The sequence below is a fragment of the Crocuta crocuta genome, unplaced genomic scaffold, assembly GCF_008692635.1.
Source record: "Crocuta crocuta isolate KB4526 unplaced genomic scaffold, BGI_CrCroc_1.0 scaffold1179, whole genome shotgun sequence".
In the NCBI taxonomy this organism is placed as follows: domain Eukaryota; kingdom Metazoa; phylum Chordata; class Mammalia; order Carnivora; family Hyaenidae; genus Crocuta; species Crocuta crocuta.
In genome coordinates this window covers 91,013-95,703 of record NW_027529201.1, presented here as the reverse complement: position 1 = coordinate 95,703, position 4,691 = coordinate 91,013, and the positions used below count along the sequence as shown (strand labels likewise).

General features: G+C 42.1%; 1 long non-coding RNA gene across 2 annotated transcripts in view; it reads right to left on the bottom strand.

Moving 5' to 3' along the window:
• Positions 1–3,669: 3,669 nt before the first annotated feature.
• LOC144226829 (uncharacterized) overlaps positions 3,670–4,691 on the bottom strand; it is a 16,673-nt gene continuing 15,651 nt past the window's right edge. For both annotated transcript variants that reach the window (XR_013333746.1, XR_013333747.1), the window contains exon 3: positions 3,670–3,799. This is a non-coding gene — a long non-coding RNA (uncharacterized LOC144226829). The remainder of the gene's footprint in view (positions 3,800–4,691) is intronic.

The window sequence follows — 4,691 nt, the reverse complement described above, 5'->3', positions numbered from 1 at the left end:
GTTTGGAAAATTTTAAATGCATAAAGGCAGAGTTAACAATGAGAAATGTGAACAACAATTGCTCATGCTTGTGGCAGCGGTTAGACATATTAATCAAGTTAAAGACTGACAAAAAGGGCCAGAAGCCCTTGGCTCAACCTCTCACTGGAAGTCCAAAGCCTTCTGCACAAGAGTGGGTAAAATGATCAGAGGGTGGAAAAGAGGTTTCCAGGACTCACTGACATAGGAGCCTCATATGCTGTGGTGCCAAAATCCATTGGTGAAGCCCAGACACGAGCTACAATTCGATTGAGAGAACATATGTCACACAGGGGAACTCGTTCCCTAGCAAGTATTGTTAAAACCCAAGTCCATTGATGAAGTCTTAATGGGAGCTACAGTTAAGAATATAAGGGTTAATGGGGGCGGCAGTGGCGCAAGCTGCGGTGGTGCTAAGTTCCCTGCACGGGGGCACGGAGGCACGGAGGCCTCAGATCCCAGGTTGTATCCCTGCTTGACCCCGGGGGATCTGAGGTGGCGGCACTTCCCCCACCCCCCACTCAACGCCCACCAGCAGGGAAGCAGAGACTTGAGGGACTGTTTCAGGCGGTATAAACAAAGCCCGAGGACTGGGACCTGGAAACGAGGCAGGGCAGTCAGGCAAAGAACTCCGCCCACCTTGGCTACGTCCTAAGCACAGGGAGATCGTTTCCAAAGGAGTGATTTGCAATGCTTGGTTGAGAAGGGACTGGAGTAAGGCAATTTTTCTCCCCGTAACCACCAAGGCAGGGCCTCAGGGAGCAGCCAGGGGACACAGTGAAGGAAAGACCTGCCTACACCAAACCACGCCCATCCCCGCCAGAGACCTGTTTTGTTGTTGTTGTTGTTTTTACCTGAGCCTTGGTTTGCGTGTTTATTGGTTTTGTCTGTGCATGTGTGTACCTTTCNCATTTTCTCACACCATACACAAAAACAAACTCAAAATGGATAAAGGGCCTGAATGTAAGACAGGAAACTATCAAAATCCTAGATGAGAAAGCAGGAAACCACCTCCTTGACCTCCACTGCAGCAATTTCTTACTTGACACACCCCAAAAGCAAGGAAATCAAGAACAAAAATAAACTATTGGGACCTCATCAAGATTAAAAGCTTCTGCACAGCAAAGGAAAAAATCCATAAAACTGATAGGCAACCGACAGAATGGGTAAAGAAAATTGCAAATGACATATCAGATAAAGGGCTAGTATCCAAAATCTATAAGGAACTCCCTAAACTCTACACCGGAAAAACAAACAATCCAGGGACAGGGGTNNGAACAGAGGCCAGCCATCAGCAGCCCCACTGAAGGATAGTGTAGATAGTAACAGCTAGAACTTTAGTGTAGTGGTAGAGGTCTATCCATTAGTGCATTAAAACCTCCCTCAGTAGTGTCTCTGTTTCCTGTGCTTAATCCCCTCTGTTACACTGAGTTTCTGAAGAATATGAAGTCTGTAAATGTTAGTCTGGCTTGCCTGAATTTAGGTAACCATTTCATAGTGCATATAAATACTGAATTAATACACTGTACACCTGAAACTAATATAACATTATGTGTCAATTATACTTCAATTAAAAAAAAAGGCATGGGCACCTGGGTAACTCAGATGGAGTTGAGCAAGTGACTTTTTTTTTATTTTTTAAAAAAAATTTTTAACGTTTTATTTCTGAGAGAGAGCGAGCGAGCGAGCATGAACAGGCAAGGGTCAGAGAGAGAGGGAGACACAGAATCCAAAACAGGCTCCAGGCTCTGAGCTGTCAGCACAGAGCCCAACACAGGGCTCAAACCCATGAACCATGAGATCATGACCTGAGCCGAAATCAGACGCTTAACCAACTTAGCCACCCAAGCACCCCGAGCAACTGACTCTTGATTTTAGCTCAGGTCATGATTCCAGGGTCGTGGGATCCAGGCCTTTGCCAGCCTCGGTGCTGAGTGTGGAACCTGCTTAAGATTCTCTGTCTCACTTACTCTGCCTCTCTCCCCTGCTTGTGCTCTCTTGCTCAGGCACTGCGTACTAAGATAAAAAGGCATGTTCCACAGTTAGACCATGAGAGCTGATGACCCCTGGTGGCTAGAAGTGGTAGTCACAACAACCCTTCCAGATGGATGATGGAGAAACCTGTCAGGGTTGAAGAAATGAGCCAGAAAGTTGGGACACAGAGGGATTCCCTTATGTCAGGGTTGTTCCATTAATAAATAGGCATTATCACTGCCATGTTTCACATAAGAAAACTGAGATTCAGAGGCTGTGACATTAGATCTTCAGATTTGTAGTCCATTACCTTTTTTAGTACACTATCCTACAAGTCCCTGAGATAAATACCTTAGATGTAGTGGAGCATTTTCCCTGTTCTCACCCTTCAATGGTAAGGGAAGGATATACTGCTAGAAGATGATATAGATGTTTAAAGGCAGGTTTCTGCAGGCTTTGGAGAGAGAGCTGGGACCTACACACATTGTGAACGTCCTGCAAAAGTAAAGAGAAACTTGCAAAATTCGAAAAAAAAAAATCCAGCAATCTCTCCCTTTGTGACACTTGGTCAAAACTGTTGGTGCATACTGCACTCTATAAATGAAGACAGGTTAACGTCTTAACTGTTGGACAGCTTTCTAATTGGCTTGGGATTAGGCAATGGAAAAGGCTTTCCTGACTGCCTAGTATCTTCTCTGGGAGAAACAATATTCTGTTGGAGTTTGAGGAGTCTTTGTGGGTACATAAGAATCCTTGTTCCTCAGGATACCTGCATGGCTCAGTCAGCTAAGTGTCCGACTTCGGCTCAGACCATGATCTCATGGCTCATGAGTTCAAGCCCTGTGTCGGGCTCTGTGCTAATAGCTTAGAGCCTGGAGCCTGCTTCAGATTCTGTGTCTCCCTCTCTCTCTCTGCCCCTCCCCTCCCCCCGTGTGCATTCTCTCTCTTTCTCTCTCTCCCCCACTCTTTCTCTCAAAAATAAACATTAAAAAATTAAAAGAATGCTTGTTACTCAATGAATCAATGAATAAAGAATTTTGAACGAAACATTTGAATTTCTTCTTAAAAGAATTCATAAACAGTTGTTTTTAGCTTAGATTGTTGTCAGGAAATTTCAGAAATTCAGGCCACAGAAACTCTGATATAGCTTTCCATATGAAAGAGAATTGCCTCTATCACACTCTTGACAAGTAACCATTCATCAGCTGTATGAACAGCCGTAGTAACAATTAGAGGCTTCACTCCCTTGAAATACAGCCTATTGTACTTTTAGGTCTGTTACAAATATAAACCCATGCACAAATTCTATGCAGGTTGAGCATAGGTAGTCCAGTGAGTGAATGACTATGGTCAAGGCTGAAGGTGTAATCAAACACCCTGGGAACCAAAAATTGTTCATTTTATATAGTTTTCCTCAGAAACAGTGAGAAGTTAGATGGGGGAGATGAGTAGAAAGAAGAATTTCTACACAGATTCACTTTTATTCTGCTTTCTCTAGGAAAGTCATATAAAAGCACATTTCTCCATCCTTGGAGCTCAGCTGCTACTAGCATTTTATTTCTGTATTAGTCAGGGTTAGTCAGAGTAACAATCAATAGAATATATATATTTGTATGTTATGTAGGTAGGTAGGTATTGAGGTATGTGCTTATTGATTATATGAATTGTCTTACCAGGTTATGGAAGTCAAGAAATCCCAAGATCTGCTGTCTGCAGGCGGGAGAACCAGGAAAGCTGGCAGCGTAATTTCGTCAGAGTCCAGAGATCTGAGAATCAAGGGGTTGATGGTGTAAGTCCCAGTCTGGGTCTGAAAGTTGGAGAACCAGAAGCATCAATGTCTGAGGGCAGGAGGAGATGGATGTTTAAGCTTAAGCAGAGAGGATGGATTTACTCTTTGTCTACCTTTCCTTCTATTCAGGCCCTCAGTGGATTGGGTGATAACACCCTGTAATGGTGAGGGCCATCTACCTTTGTTATTCAGTCTATTGATTCAAATGCCAAATTCTTCCAGAGACACCCTCACAGACATACTCAAAATAATGTTTTACCAGGTATCTAGATATCCCCTTAGCCAAGTCCAGGTGACACATAAAGTAAATGATCCAAATTTCTATGGAGACTATTTACTATTTTGAAAGTCCATGAGATAAGGTTCACGTACTTACATGATGGTGGCCTTATATGTATGAAGAGAAAATTGGGAACAGCTCCTAGGAGTCAGATTGCTCCCACAAATAGACTGATTAACAAATGAATTTAATTTATTAGAATGAAATGGATAATGCCTTTATAAAATAGTCTTTCATGGTAAGTTTGAAAAAAAGACATTCTAAAGGCCAGTGTCTAAAGGCTCATCTGCTTGTCTCAATCTATTCTGTTCCTGCCTAAGGTTAAGACTCATTATCTTTGACAGTAAACTATGAAAGAAAAATAAAGACTCATTATCCCTATGTTTATGGCCTTGATGATGATGATGGTTTCACAGGTATATACCTATTGCCAAGCTCACTGAATTATATGCAATAAATGTGTACCACTTTTTACATGGCAAAAAAAGACTTCATTATCTCTAATTTGGATCATTAACATAGTCTTCTTTATCCTTGGTTTGTTTTTGTTTTTTTCTGGGGTTTTGTTTTTTGGTTTTTTGGTTTTTGTTTTTTTTTGTTTTTTTTTTTGCTTTCACTTGTATGTGTATA